Source organism: Ceratotherium simum, chromosome 1 (genome assembly GCF_057802395.1).
Source record: "Ceratotherium simum simum isolate JZ-2026a chromosome 1, ASM5780239v1, whole genome shotgun sequence".
In the NCBI taxonomy this organism is placed as follows: domain Eukaryota; kingdom Metazoa; phylum Chordata; class Mammalia; order Perissodactyla; family Rhinocerotidae; genus Ceratotherium; species Ceratotherium simum.
In genome coordinates this window covers 78,280,587-78,297,701 of record NC_141900.1, presented here as the reverse complement: position 1 = coordinate 78,297,701, position 17,115 = coordinate 78,280,587, and the positions used below count along the sequence as shown (strand labels likewise).

General features: G+C 34.4%; 1 long non-coding RNA gene across 2 annotated transcripts in view; it reads right to left on the bottom strand.

Annotated features, from left to right (window-relative positions):
• Positions 1-17,115, bottom strand: part of LOC147918252 (uncharacterized) — a 708,236-nt gene that overhangs the window by 91,258 nt on the left and 599,863 nt on the right. For both annotated transcript variants that reach the window (XR_015552017.1, XR_015552014.1), the window contains exon 2: positions 1,878-1,957. This is a non-coding gene — a long non-coding RNA (uncharacterized LOC147918252). The remainder of the gene's footprint in view (positions 1-1,877; positions 1,958-17,115) is intronic.

Genomic DNA, 17,115 nt, shown 5'->3' with positions numbered 1-17,115 from the left:
CAACTATGTTTCAATGAAGTCATGGCAACAGGATTTCGATTTTATGATCATCTCATTTCTTACCTATCATCATGATACACTATTATAGGACCTGTGGTCATTCAAAATATTCATCTATGATTTAGAATTCCCATTACAATGTCTTTAGGTTTTATGTTTATAAAGAAAGAGTTTAATACTTGCTGTTATCCTTAAAGTAGCTATCCTTTCAGCAGTGTAATTATAGTTTATATGATGTTAAAGGCATACCTAGGGGAACACACATTATTTCATGACTTTGTACAGAAATGTTATAATTACGTAATCACCAGAGATATCATTCTGTTTGCTCAAGGAGCATGTACATCAGTAGTTTTCCGTTAGAATATTACTGATATGGGGTTGGCATAGAGAATTATGTGCTCTCCCTCAATTCAAGGTTAATGCCTAGGAATCACAGGATTCATACTCCCATTGAAACTGGTTTGTTCTTTCTCATAACTTTTCCTCATCTAAATGAGTTATTTGATATCCTAGGAGCTCTTACCTCTAAAATATAACACTTTAATTGCTCCTTACTATAATAATTTCGGAAAAACAAAAATACAATCAATGTTCTCTAAGTATCTAGGTACAAATTATGTAAATTTGCTCAAGTGATAGAGATTTTAATTTATAAGAAATTTTCATGGAGGATTTAGAAATGCTATCAAGTAGAAGTTCCTCAGAACTGATAAATAATGATAAAAATTGAGGAAGATGTGGTTTCTGCTGCATGAATTTCCTACTAGAAGATACATATATGCTAGCGAGCTTCAATAAAAAAGAAAGCCAGGGAGAGAGAGTCACTTCTTGGTTGTTTAAACTGATATAGTTTAAGAAGACTGATGAAGTTTACCAGGAATATTGATTTGATGATTTCTTCTTTCCTCCGAAAAATATGTCTTAATATTATTCATTTGAACCTATTTTTTGGATACTTATCAAAGCTAAAGAATATTATAGTTTATATAATGTATATTTCACATACAAAATGTTTATTATGTTTTCTTTACAAAATTTCTAATTAGTTACTAAAGCAAAATAAAAAATCCTTTAGGGGTTGGCCTCATGGTGTAGTGGTTAAGTTTGGCACACTCTGCTTTGGTGGCCCAGGTTCGCAGGTTCAGATCCTGGGCGTGGACCTATACCACTCATCAGCCATGCTGTGGCAGTAACCCGCATATAAAGTGGAGGAAGATTGGTACAGATGTTAGCTCAGGGCGAATCTTCCTCAACAATAACAACATCAAAAATCCCTTAAAGCATATTTGCCTATATCAAATAAGGATCTCCTCAGTCACTTGATTCTTTATGTGTGTGTGTGCACATTTATGCAACAGACATCTTATGCAAAGAGCCACATTAAACCTCAGTGAATGGTGAATGGCTGAACTTTATCTTTCCCTTAGAAATGAGGCTGAAGCCACTTCCAAAACAACCAATACAATCTAATTATTTTATTTAAACATTTTTATTAATTACTTTAAAAAGAACAATAATAAACCCATTTCTTGTTCACATATTTATCGTGAAAAATAATTATATTTTCTAAAATAAATTAGAAGAGTGGCATTTTTTTGCATTTTTGCAGATCTCTTTAATGATTGGCTTAATAGAAGGGAGCTGGATTCCCACATCTACTTCTATATTCAATCTGGGGTATGCTCTTTTGGTTGAAATATATGAAGACAATTCTGCCTCACAAAAATGTATATTTGGGAAAGGGTGGTGTATTTTAATAGTATTCTCAGATAAGTATGGATATTCTTCTTTGATACCATACCAAATCTTGGCATGCGGCAGTTTCTCAAAGAATAGTTGCAAGGTGGAATCTGAAACCATATCAAAGAACTTACCACATTCTCTTACATTAAAATCCATTCTTCTATCTTGCGCTTTGAATGGATCTTTTGCCCATGCATAAGTTTGTAACATCCTGCATTGGACATTTGTAAAATATTAGTTCCCTGAGTTACACTCATATTTGAAATGTTGACACATTTCATTATATATTACCTCTATTAAAAAAACACATTTTCAACATCACCACCAACCTTATCAGAAAAGTCTTCAAGTATTAGGAAGCTGTAAAACTCATAGTAGTGGTTATGACAGGCTCACTTCATTCATTTTGGAGAAAATATCTGCCAAATACTCACATCTGAACAACTGTAGCTAGTCAGTCAGTTGTTCTTTAAAAAAGACAATGGTATCGCATGAAACAAGTGGCTAGTTCAGTCTGCCGCTTGAGCAGGTGGACACGTTCCTTCTTGAGACAACCAGAGTATGTTGTTTGAAGCAGAAGCGCTCTATGAATATTTACCATTTCATCACACAAAATATTTAAATATGAACAATCTCAGAGGTTGAGACTTGATAAAATTAATAGCTTTTTACTGCTTCCACATTCTTAAGTGATTTTTAACAGTGACACATGGTGATGAGGAATACGAAAACTTGGTGCCACTGTATTTGTGCTAAGGCACATCACTCGTTACTGCTTTTGCAGCATTAGTGCAAATATCAATACAGTGAAGAAGGCTTATAATGTCTTAGAACAGTGTTTAGATAGTTTGACCCCGTGGACTCCCTAAACGTATCTTAGAGACCCCCTGGAGTCCGTGGAGCACAATTTGAGCCCCCCTGCACAAGCTCAAAACCCTTTCTTGAGCTCTGGACTCATATGTTCAGTAGTCTACTAGATGTCTTACGGGCATCGCTATTTCAAGAATCTTAATTGATTATTGGTCATATTCCTTCCTTTTCCCCCAAGGTGCTCTTTTTCCACTTCCTATCTCAGACACTATCATTGCACAAGTCATTCAAGTCAGAAACCTAGGAGTCACTCTTGATTTTTCTTTTTCCTTAACCTCTTATATCTAACTAGTCACTAAGTCCAATCTCTTATACGTATATCTTCATTTCTGCCCAACACTATTAAGATTAAGTTCAAGCCTTCAGAATTCAAAAAAACCACATAACTAATTTTCTTCCCCCCATCTCCTTTTCCTCCTATTCATCCTCAATTCTCCTACTAAAGTTAGCTTTTAAAAAAGCAAATTTAGATGATACAATATTGAGAGACAGCAGCTCTGTCACACATACTGGCCTCAATTCCTTCATCTGCCACTTCCCTGCTGAGTGACCTCTGCGAATTACTCAGGGTCTCTGTGTTATACTGTTGCCCTTTATAAAAAACTTTTTAGTAAAAATACTTATCACATATGATTGCAAAAATAGAATGAGGTTATTTCTTTCTATATAAAGTGTAATCTAGGTGAATTCATAGAGAGTGTTATCACATAGCCTGACATCTAGCAAGTTATTAATAAATGTTAAAGATTATTATTTTGTCAATTCCCTCGTTAAAATTCTCCCAATTTTATTGTAAACGTTATCTGACATGTCTTTCTCACACCTAGACGATCATCTCCTTGAAGTTAGAAACTTGAACTTATCTTTACTTTGCGCCTGGGGCATAGCACAGCATTTGAAACATAATTATTGCCTAATAATTATTAGCTAATGAATACAAAGTTTTCTCTGAATTATCTACAAATGGAGACTTAGTTTTATTACTATTTGAATTTTTAAGTCATATGTCTGAATTCTTTAAGATTCTACCTAATCTCCAGATGAAAATATATTGTAACATGTAAATACATATAAGTTAAATTATATACTAGGTTTAACCTGCTAATATATTGTTCCCAATTGACAAAATTCTAAGCCATTTTTAAAATACATTTCTTCTAAAGACTCATAGGAGCAAAAGTCTTAACCTGTCCATGGGTTGGCTTGAGGAAAGGTAGAAAAGGTCTATAAAACTCACTAAATTATATATAATTTTTAGTGAATATCATGTGTGCATTTTGGTGGGAAGAATGTCCACTGCTTTCTTCATATTCTCAAAAGAGGTCTGTGACCCAGACAAGGTTAATAACCACTGTTATAGAAGATGTCAGCGCATATAGTACCAGGAGTTGGCAGGGTCCATGACAGACTAGTGGAGATATATTTTTCAGCATGAAACTTTTTAGAACATGTGAAACCACACAATGAAGGCAACTGCCTACCAGGTCTACATTTATCTAAACTTTGAAAATAAATCATATGAAGTCCATAACCCTGATCCCAAGTACCTGACCTATGAACAAGAGCCAATAAATAAAATTATTAAATCACAGGGCCAATTGTACTGCATGCTTCTTCATAGTGTACCTCGTGTTTGTTGCCAACACTACTGGGGCTTAGAGAGAGACTGTGATGATCATAACCTTAGATTTTGTGCATGTGTGTGCATTCTCCTGGACTTTTTAGGTGATCCAATTCAAAGTAATGAGTAAATTATAAAAACATACATATGATACATAATATATAACATATAATATGAAACATACTATGAATATACATCATAAAACAACGTAGGTAATATAAAATGTAAACTATAATATGCAACATAAAATAAAGATTATACAATATATAAGGCATAATACATAACATTTTCTAAAAATTTATAGCTTTTCTACAGTAATAGAATAATTTGCATATTTAATATAGAAAATTCTAAGAGATTTTTATAAGAAATATAATTTGATTAAAGTCATTACTCTCTATCAATAATTAAAAGCCAATTATATTTTAATAACTACACTGAAATATCTTTATGACAACATTTAATAGGGATATACCAGTTTAAGGTAGATTTTTCTTTGGACTCATTTTTGTGTTGTTGTAGTTTGTAAGTGATTTAACATTTAAATACCTGTAGTGGACCTGGGTGTATATTGCTCAAATCAGTATTTGTCAAAATATAACTATAATTGGAACCACAATTTAGGACATGGCAATTGATTACTTGCAGTATATGTGAAAAGGTATTTGGTTACAGGCTATCATGTGAATAAAAATCTGTCCATAAGTTAAAATTTTCAAAGGAGCTGAGGTAGAAATAACATGGACATGATATAAGCATAAACATTCTGAAAGCAAACACACTGATTAAAAATTCATAGAGTTGCCTCTAAATTTGCTAATGAAATAGTCGTCATACTGAAATAATCATTATCAACTTTTCCACCTTTATTATCTGTTCTTGTCTGCTTCATAAAAATTAGAAAATTAAATGCAAATCTCTCTATTAGTGCACTGTTAAAGCTGTAAATTTAAAAACAAATCAGAGAATATGAAAGTTAAGATCCTCTTAGTAACATTAACTTGTCCAATATTGATTATATATAATTCCTGAACTGCTGGTTAGTATTCTAAATGTACACTTTATTATAAGGCATAAGAAAGGGAAGGAAATTAATGCTGTTACGAAAACTCTAACTTTTCACTTTCTTGAGTTATGAAGGTTAAAATTTGCAATCCTAACATGGTATTAGCATGGGATCCTGCAATTTAATAAAATAAACTGGTTGAGAAAATGAACTATGCTCACTCGATAAAAATGATGGCTGTTTTCTTGAACAGAACACTTATAGCAACTGCATTTAAAGGCAACAGATGAAACTTTAATAATTTAGTAGATATTATAACCACTGATAAAGTTACCTCATAAAATCATATTATTATATATGCCTGCAAAATCTATAAAACCTTACTTATGCAATGTTATATCAAGTTATCAAAATTCTTATCCATTAAATAATGTAGACAAATCTATATACTATATTATACATATATATATGTCAAATATATCATTAATTCAATTACTGTCCATTGTATTTGTAAAGGAACTGAAAAAGCACTAGATGGAAGGAATAATAAATAACATTAAGATTTCATCATTCTTATGATATCTGTAAAGGAGTAAAAGATAGCAAAACAACATAAATAATAAATAATAGTAAAATTAAAGCCCCAAGGAGGCCAGAGTCTTTGTATGTTTTGTTCAATGACACATAAAAATTATCTAGAGCAGTATCTGGGCTATAACAGCTGCTCAAAAACATTTGTTGAATAAATTAACTTCCACAGTATCTTCAATAATACAGAAGTTCAAAAGCTCCTCTTTACTGATAGTGAAGTTCCTGAGAAAGGTTTAGCAGCAGGGCAAATCTGAGTAACCAGCATAGTAACTATGCACTCCAGAAAAAAAAAACAAAAACAAAATCTAGTATGTCCGCAATGCAAATCCATCCAAGGATATTATCAGAGACTAGTGGGTGCACTTCAGGCAATTTTACTCCCATTTACCTCATTGGGTTAAACAGCAAAAACAGGTGCATTAATTCCAGAAAGACATTATTAAAATGTCTACATTCTCTAGGAAAGCATCGCTTGTGTGTGAGTGTGTGTGCGTGCACGTGTGTGTGTGTGAGAGAGAGAGATGGTGGTGGTGACTGCAGTACCCGTGGTGGTGACAGTGATGGTCTCAGGCTTCTCACACTACTTCGATGTCCATCTAATTAGTCACATGAGAGGCATTAGGAAAACATGGTGAGTCTTCCTTAAGTGGATATAGAAGAACAAAAGTACATTTCTTTGGAGGATTGAGAAAGAGGCTATGGAAAGTAGTATAAGTCTCCCATAAATGGGAGACATGGTTAGATATTAACGGAGTGGAATGATACCCATTCTAGAGTAGGTCAATTAAAATTATTCTTTGGAACCTATAGCACAGACATATATGTCAACATGTTCATTCACATATTCAACAAATATTTATTGAGTACTTGGTATATTATTATGGGCTCTATAGACAGGCAATTTATATTCAAATCATGCTCAACTACCAGTGATATGCTAATGAGTAAAGCATGACATCTGCCTAATGTCTAAAGACTTTATAATAAACTACAGGAATTAAGGAGCAACAGTAAAACAAATACATATAAACTCATAAATACACAATCTTATATTTCTAAAAAGCAGAGATACGAATAATCCCAAAACATATCTTCAATAATGGCTAAAGCAGCATCTCTTAAGGTATAGCAGGACAGGACCCTTTCCTTTTGGTCTTTCATACCATTTGTTAGAGAGAATGCTGGCTCTAGGAGAATGCATTCATTCACAATGAGGTTGCAAGGTATGTTTCGATCAGGTCTCATGGAGGATAGAGCAGCCTGGCCACTCTGATCTCTGTTCATACCAGAGGAATTATTTCTTAGCTACCCTGCAAGTACAAAAGTAGTTAGTGTTCAACTCCTGACTCAGATAAGAAGACCTGGCCTTTATCAAGGTACAGATTATCTTTGTCAAGGCACATTGTGCCCACCTTGTTTGGTTCTAAACTGATAGCCTTTTCAATCATTTAATATCATTTGAACAACAAAATAGTCATGAGAAGCTTTAGCAACACAATCAGGAATGGCTTCTTACAGTTCTATCAGAGAAAGATCTCCGATGGAAGTCAGAGTCCCCAGAAGCTATGCCTCTGTTAGCCTTCTTAGGGAGGTGTCTTAGACACTTCACAAACAGCTATAACAAAATACTATAGACTGGGTGGCTTATAATAACAAAAAGTTATTTCTCACAATTCCAAGATCAAGGCACAGGCACATTTGGTGTCTGGTGAGAGCCTGCTTTCTGGTTCACAGATGGCACCTTCTAGCTGTAACCGCACAGGGCAGAAGGGGCGAAGTAGCTCTCTGGGCTCTCTTTTTATTAGGGCACTAATCTCAGTCATGACGGCTCTGCCCTCATGACCTACACACCTTCCAAAGACCCCACTTACTAATACCATTACTTTGGGAGTTACGATTTCAATATAGGAATCTTGGGGGCGGGGTGGGAGGTAGGGGGAGACACAAACATTTACTCTATAGCAGGAGGAAAACTGTGGCCAGACTCATCTATAGCAATAAGTTTATTCTGTTAAATGGTGGTTTGTGGGACATCTAAGAGAAACCTTCACCATATTTGAAATCAAGGAGGGAGCATTATAGTGTTCAATAATTCCCTATTTATCTTCATCTAGAAAATGTACCTTTTAGTGTCAAACATGAGAGCTTCCTTCCTGAGGTTACTCGGCTCCTTAATACAGTTGCCACCGAGTTTGCATATCCACAGAAGCGGAGGGCTCAGATGCAGATGTTAAAAAGTTGGGTGAGAATGAAGCGTCTTTTCATCATAACTGTGTATACACAGTCCCAAACCTGTTCTGACTAGAGTATTTAAGGGCTGGAGACGTTGATTACGGGTGTAATAACTATTTATTGTAAAACAACTAAAAAAAGACTTGGAACATCATCAAAGCAACAGATCATATTGATAGGTCAATGAAAGCAAGTTAACATTTTTGAACTTAACTTGGAAACAACTTATTCAAAACAGTGCAAAAATCTGGGCTTAACTATTAGGGTAAATGTCACTTATATACTATGGCTTCAATCAAAAATAGCTATGGGACAATGAAGGACAGTAAACATATTTCACCCAATTTTATTGCCTCATGTTCCTCCATTGGACTACAAGCCTTTAAAGGGAAACAACTATGTGGGAAGTAACCTCTCATATCCTCCTCCTTTCCAGAGTAAAGCACAAAACAGCACTTCGTATGTACTACAGAAATGACAGCTATTATTAATATTCCTGTTTATGTCAGTCAGTGGAATACCTAAAAGAAGATTCTCTCACATTTACCTCAGGTCAGGGTACTAGAGTACATGTTAGAGGGACCAAGTCACCAGTAAAGCAGGAGCAGTACAAAGGAATTTAGAGAGAGAGAGAACAACAGAAAACATTAAAGAAACTACTTAATTTCAGCATAAACATACATTTTAATCATATTTGGAAAAGTTAAAATCTTACAGTTTAATTTAACTGTCTTTTTATTTATATTAAATATGGCATGGGGCACCATAATATGTTATGGGTTTATGGACTTAAAGGCCATAACCTCATCCTTGTCAAATGAGCATTAATAACTAATATTTTAAAATATAAATGAATAGAAATAATTAACAACTCACACTCTTGTTTTCTTCCATAAAAAAACATTTTTCTTCTTTATTCCATGAATCTCAACTACTGGATTTCCTTTGGGGGGATTCAAAGCAAAACATTTTGCGAGACACAATCAACAGAGTGAAAAGGTAACCTAAAGAATGGGGGGAGGGCCGGCCCCTTGGCCTAGCGGTTAAGTGCACGCACTCCGCTGCTGGCGGCCCGGGTTCGGATCCCGGGCGCACACCTACACACTGCTTCTCCGGTCATGCTGGGGCCGCGTCCCACATACAGCAACTAGAGGGATGTGCAGCTATGACATACAACTATCTACTGGGGCTTTGGGGGGAAAATAAATAAATAAATAAAATCTTTTAAAAAAAAAAGAATGGGGGGAATAGTTACAAATCATATATCTGATAAGGTGTTTATATCTAGAATATATAGAAAACTAAAACTCAAGAACAAAAAACACAAATAACCCGATTAAACAGTGGGGAGAGGACCTGAATAGACATTTCATCCAAGACAATGGACAAATGGCCAAGAAGCATATGAAAAAATGCTCAAATCACTAATAATTAGAAAATGCAAATCAAAACCACAATGAGATATCACTCATATACATCAAAATGGCTACTATCAGAAAACCATAAAATAATCAGTGTTGGTGATGATGTGGAGAATGTGGAATTCTTGGGCCTTGGTGGTGGAAATGTAAAAAGCTACAGCTGCTATAGAAAACAGCATAGCGATTCCTCAAAAAATTTAAAAAAGAATTACCATATGATCCAGCAATTTCACTTCTGGGTATACATCCAAAAGAATTGAAAGCAGAGTCTTGAAGAGATATTTGTACACATATGTTCATAGCAGCATTATTCACAATAGTTAAAAGGAGGAAACATCCATTGATGGATGATGGTTAAATAAAATGTAGTAAATACATACAATAGAATATTATTCAGCTTTAAAAAAGAAGAAAATTCGGACACATGCTACAACGTGGATGAACTTTGAGGACATAATGCTAAATGAAATGGGCCAATTATAAAAAGAAAAATACTGTATGATTCCACTTATATGAGAGATCTAGTATAGCCAAATTCACAAAAGCAGAAGGCAAAATGGTGGTTGCCAGGGGATGGGGGCAGGGGGATATGGGGAGTTGTTGTTTAATGGGTATAGACTTTCAGTTTTGCAAGATGAAAAGGTTCTAGAGATTGGTTGTACAACAATATATTTAAAAATACTGAACTGTACACTTAAAAATAGTTAAGATGGTAAAGTTAATGTTATATGTACTTTATCATAATTAAAAACAACTCAGACTAGCAAAAGAAATTTCTTGAGATGTCTTAGGATATCCTACTACTTATGTGGTGGGCAATCATACCACCAGACAAAAAATATATGACCAATTATGTTCAAATAGGGCTGAAGGGACCAATCAACCACTCATTCCTCAAGTTTGAGTACTTTGTATTCAACCAGTACACCTAAATTTTAGGCACCTGGACTATACCGTACTGCTTCTCCAAAGGGATTCTCTCACAAATATCTGCATAAACTTATGTATTGTGTTATTGTTGTTGTTTTACGATAAGAGAAAGTTCTACTCGTTTCTCTTTTAATCTTTGATCTATTCATACTGTAAGATCAACACAACATTTCTTTATCTGGTCTTCTTTCTTTGACTGTGCTGACCAGGCAGGCTTTCCTTAGAGCTACCATTATGTCTTGCAAGTAACTCATTTATTGCATTTACTGCCCAATTAGATTTATACTAGCTGTGAGCTCCTTAAGGGTACGGATGCTTCATATTCATCTTTGTGTCCCAAGAACTCAGCAGCGAGCCAGGCAAGAAATAGAGGTTCAGTATTTATTTATGGGATGATGTTGAAGCCATCTCTTGTAAAACAGCCTTATTAAATAATCACAAAATAAGTTCCCCTCAGAGATCAGAACTATGGGGAGGGGGGGAGCCCATTTCCTTCTTCTTTTTACTAAATAATATACTATTTACCAAATAATATAATATAATTTTGTTTTTCTGTTTTGAGTTGAGTGCAAAGAAGCTAAATGCCAAGAGTTTGTCCTAAATAAAAATTTACTCCTAGCGTTAGTAATCTCGTATGAGTAATCTGGTATTATTGCACCACTACTCCATCCTGTCTCATCCTTGTGTCTGTGCTACTGTAACATTATCTTGCTATAAACGGCCTCCATTCTATTTTGGAAGGAAGTGAGATATGATTAAAATATGTAAAATATGCAATATGAGGCTAAATATGAAGGTGCTGTTTTAAAGCTGTTCTCTTTAGTTTCCTTTCTTTGTTCCATGAATAATGTTTCCTACATTTCAGTAGAATCCTAAACAGCTGTGCTCTCATTACTGCAATATCTGTTCTTATACATTTTATCTTGTCTTGTTCAGTCCTGAGTAGGCGGTATAGTCTGTTCTCCATAATTTGTTTTCTAATGTATATCCACTTATGTGTCATATTAGTTATTCTATTTTTCTTTAAACTGTGGCTAAATTAAGCTATTTTTCTAAGTAATAAGACAATCTAGTCAAGACCCTTTCTTTGTAAAATATGCACACTTTAGTTGGAATAATTAAGACAATAGGAAATATGATTTCTTTCATAGCAATCGTAAACTGCAGAATTTATGAGACCTGTATCTAGACTTAAATTTAGCATTAACTGTGATGCCTTGGCAAAGTCATTTGACTACTTAGGACTAGATTACCTCAACAGTTCTTTCCAACTCTAGAAAACCTCATGGATCTATCGAAAATGTCTAGAATGATAGCTGAGGTGCTAAACCCTTGCATAGCCAATAAGCATAAATACTCATTTGTGTGTGCACATGCATATGTTTATACATTGCTCTCTATAAAAAGAGCCTCTTCTGAATATCACGTTCAAAACTCAGGATTATACTTGTGTTTGCCATAAACCCCCTAATTAAATATATCATCAACATTATATTACTTATGGTTTAAAATAACATAGCTGCAAATACAGTTTCTAAATAATCACACAATTGCTTATGCTGGTCTCCAATATAGACCTTAGTCTGGTCCAACTTATCTATCCTATCTATATATGAGGTTTTCCTTTGCCTCAGTAATTAAAGCTAATTTCCCCCTCAGACTAATTTCGCTGTATTGAAATATACTGCAATTTCATTCCTCCTCTCACTGTTATTTGCTCCTGAAAAAATACTCAACTCTTTTGCAACAAACCAAATTTCCTGTCTCTTATAAGGGGTACCTCAATGATCCATCTCTTCTGTGAAGCATTATCTGGCTATCTAGTACCCGGCCAGCTAAAAATGATCTATCCATTTTCTACATCTTTATAGTACCACGGAGTTCATACCTAACTTCTAATTTAACATCTAGTAATACATCAACTCTGGAATGGACTAGCTAGTTCATCCATAAGCATGTATTCTCCTTGGCACACATGTCTCAGCCTCTTTGCTTCTGGATGGACCATATGACTAATCCTGGCCAGTGGCATGTGGGCAAACATGATGTTCAACACTTTGAGGCCTGACATTTAACCCTTTTTGAATCTTTCATGCAATCTCCTTCTTGGTACTTTTCTACTGGTCACACGCAGAGGATTCAACAAGGACTACGCTATTCTACACAGAGCTCATAGGTGCTTCAGTGACTGTATGGAATGAAGCTCCTCCCTCTACTGCAAAACATCACTTTATATGATATCTTTGTTTTTCTTGGGTCATTTTTTACTTCCCTTATGGATCACAAAAAACTGGGACTATATCTCAATGATTTTTGAAATTCTCTATATAACCAACTACAATTACTTAATATTCATTCAACATGAGCATATTTTTAATAGCAAACGCATATGGTCTTTAAACTTGTCATATTATCATCACTCAATTATATACATTCTATTATTCATAAAATATTCTAAATATTTAATTATTTTATATATTTATATGTTATTCAATGATCATGCTAATTATGTATCCACATCATTTTAAAAAGTAAAACAAAAAATTAACATTTGCTTTATGTTCACTATAAAAGAGTATGATCATGTCCATATTTTCTTCTTCTGATTGTTGTTCCCAATAGGTGTTTGTAATAAGTAATATAAAGCCAGAAATTGAAAAAAGAAACTCTCTAAGAGTCCACAAACACATTTTCAAGTCACTGAAATAACACACAGTTGGTGTATGAATGAGTTCATGAATCATTCATCAGTGGAGATAGAAATAGAAATTATTTACCTCAGAAGTCTATCTTTGTTACAGTACTCTGTAAATATGTTCAATATTTGAATTTCTACTTTGAGAGAGGGAACTAACATTAATTGAATGCTTATTCTGTGCCAGGTGCTTTACATAAATCATTGTACTTACCGCTCACAACAACTTCGTGAGGTAGTTATTTTTATCCCCACTGCAGAGATGAAACACCTTAATGAAGAACTCAGCTCATAAATGGCAGAGCGATGATTGGAATCCACACCTGCCTTATTCTTTCATATTTTTTCTCTCTAACAGAGAATTCTCTCTAGCATCTCTCATCTATGTACTTTTTCATAACACTTTGTGTTTGAAGTACTTTACTTCTCTATGCTAAATATCAACACGTAAGTCAAATAGTTATTATTATTTAATGAGTTTCTACATTATGCTAGACATAATGAAGTTCTAAAAATCACATAAGAGATTGCCTTTTATCAAAGAGGTCACATTGAAAGATGGCCACTTCCATTGTTATGATCATTTCTATATCATTTTTCTTCCCTCCTCCTAGTAAATTCTGGCTTTTAATCTCCTGTCATCAGATTATATTGCTCATTATCTTCATTGTTGCTGTCATTTAATGACTCTGCAATTAACTCCTCCATGTTTCTCAACTATTTTAGCTCCTGCCTAACTGTCACTCTTTCCAACGTGACCCTTGATTTAATTATTGACAATTTATATATATAAACTTCATATATATATGATCCTTCCTGAAATTTGGCCTCTTGGTCTTCTTTCCTCTAAATATCTTGTCGTCCATGTTATCTCAATGAATTGCCTGGTCATTTCTAGACCTATTCATTACAAGTAATGCCCATACTTCCATAATCTCTGTTTCATACATCCAGTTCTCTGACCATCATTTCCTATCTTTCCAGCTCATTTGCTCTAGTATCTCAACTCTGACAACCATTTGATCCCACTGATACTTTCAATCTATTGAACTGCACACATCTCAGTGTCCCTCAACTTCCTTTATTAGGCAAGATTACAATCCTGCTTAAATCTAACTCTCTACCTCTTCAACGCCTGCACTTGTGTAGCTAAATATGCATGCAGAAACACATGACGACTCTAAATGATCTCACTTTAAATTCAATTTGACAAACTGTTGGAGGACCCCTAAGGCTGCCCACAATTATACACCATATTTCACTGGTCCATGTACTTACCACCATCCTAGAGGACTATTTCAGACCTTCTCTTTTCATCTTAAATTTCCAATGCCTCCATCCTAATACTCACTCCGAGTTGATGACTTTGCTTCTTTCTCCACTGAGAAAATTGAAGCAGCTAGAATCTCCAGAAACTCTCACAGTCACATATATCCACCCACAATTGAACCTATATTCTGCTCTCTTTCAAGTTTCTGGAGATAAATGATATTTACTCCTCTCTAAAACCTTCCTTTGTACACTAAATACAATTTCCCATCACCTATCCAAGAACTGCACAAGGGAATTTATTCCCTTTTCTCTGCATTATTAATTTTTTCATGTACTAGAGATGATTACCACAAGCAAAAATGTTATTTTTCTCCCATTTAAAAAAAATCCTCCTTTAAACTCGATTTCACCTACCAGCTATAACTCTGAATATCTTCTACCTTTTGTAGCAAAATATCTTGAGATATTTGACTATATTCAATAACAACAATTCCATTTCTCCTAGTCTTCCTTAATTCTCTTTAATCAAATTTTTCTCCTGATCATTACACCAAAACTATTCTTGTCAAAGTCACCAATTACCTCCAGATTGCTAAATCCAATGGTCAGTTTCAGTTCTTACCACACTTGACTTATCAACATCAAGTGTATCGTCCTTGATATATTTTCTTCCCTTGGCTTCCATGACACCACACTCTAGTTCTCTTCTAACAAGATTATTTTCCTATCTCAATCTCCTTTATTGGTTTCTTCTACTCTTCCAGACCTTTTAATGTTGGAGTTTCATAGATCTCAATCCTTTATTCTCTCCTCTTCTCTGTCTACATCCACTACATTGTGACCACAGTCAACATATAACTTTTAATAACAGCAATATGCCCATATCATCCAAATTTATATTTCTTGCCCAGACATGTCTTCTGAACTTCAAACACATATATACAACTGCCTACCTGACAGATCCATTGAGATGTCAAACAGATATGTCCAAACTGACATGTCCAAAACTGAACTTTTCATTCCCTTGGCCCTGCAAACCTATTCCACTCAGAGTCTTTTTCATTTTTCATTTAAATGGATGGCCCATCCTTTCAGTTGCTCAGACAAAAACCTTGGCTTCATTCCAGGTTTTCCCTTCTCACATCTGTATCCAATTTGTTGGAAATTCTGTTGTATTATCTTAAAATATGTCCAGAACCCAATTACTTCCCAAAACGTCCATTGCTACCACCTTGATACCAAGCCATTATTACTCCAATCATTACTGTAATCAACTCTTAACTGGTTTTCCTGCTTCCATCTACGTGCAAACTATTTCAACACAACAGCCAGAGAGATCCTCGTAAAATTGAAACCAGATCAAGTCTTTCCTTTGCTCCAAACCCTCTACTAGTTCCTCTTCTCAGATAAAACTCAAGTCCTTACAAGCACGAACAAGGCACTACCACGACTATAAGATCAGGCTCCACTTCCTTTCTGTTCTAATCGTTCCCTCACTCATTCACCTCTAGCCACCTGACCTCCTTACCACTCAGTGAATACAAAAGGCATACTTATGCTTTAAACACTTGCACTAGTATAACTCCTTTTTGCAATGTGGTCCTCTATATATCTGCTTGCTTATTCCCCTGAACTACTTCAAGTCTCTGCACAGATGCCACCTTCTCAATGAGGCCAACTCTGACAACCTAAGTGAAAAAATGCAACATGACCCTCTTCCTTCAATAGCATTTATAGCTTTCTGCTATCTAAATAATTTATATGTGTGTGTATATGTGTTATGTTCCCCTAATGTAACCCTAGTGCCTAGAACAGTGCCAAACACATGGTAGATGTTCAATAAATTTATAAAATATTAAATGTATAAAATAATGAAATATACACTTGGTCAAATCTACACACACACACACATGCACACACAGAGAACTCCAAAGAGAACTGGAAATCCATCATTGATAATTAAAATATCATGATGACCTACACCTAAAGGATAATTAATAATTTTGTATACAGAATAATAGAATCTCAAAATCTTAAAGGTTATATAATCCAATCATGCATGTTTATATTTCTTCTACATGTTTTCCCATATTAATTTTCTGGTCTATTCTTGAATACTGCCATAATGGGAAACTTTTACTTGGTTTACAATGAGAAAATTGAAAGCCAAGGTTATTTAATGTTTCCTAAGATTACATAGCAATTAAAGAAAGTAGCAATGTTAGAATCAGAAACCAGGTCGCTTCCCTACTAGATTAGTGTACTTTACCACACCCAATTCTGTATAGAAAACCTTTAGTGCGTTTAAATATATGTCTACTGAATAAACCAAATGACTACTTTAATAATTGACAATTTAAAAAATATTTATGCAACTAAAGTCAATTTAAAAATATTATCAAGAGTCTGTATATGTAGATAAACTTCAAAAAAACTTGAAAAACACTCACTCATTTTAAAATTGAAATTATTTTATAAATTTTCTCATTATAAGGCATTGAGGTTGATAAAATAGTGTCATCAAAAGATACTAGGCCTAGAGAAAGAGTACTCACAAAAAGTCTGAGAATTCCACAGGTAACTTTAAAGCACCATTACACTATCCTCTAAGAAATCCACCTTCACATTAGAAAGATGAAGACAAGAATGAAAGCAAGAACAGACATAATTTACATATAACAAAGCCATTAAAAGTTTCTCTCCCAAAATAATTCAGGCAAAGACTGACTAT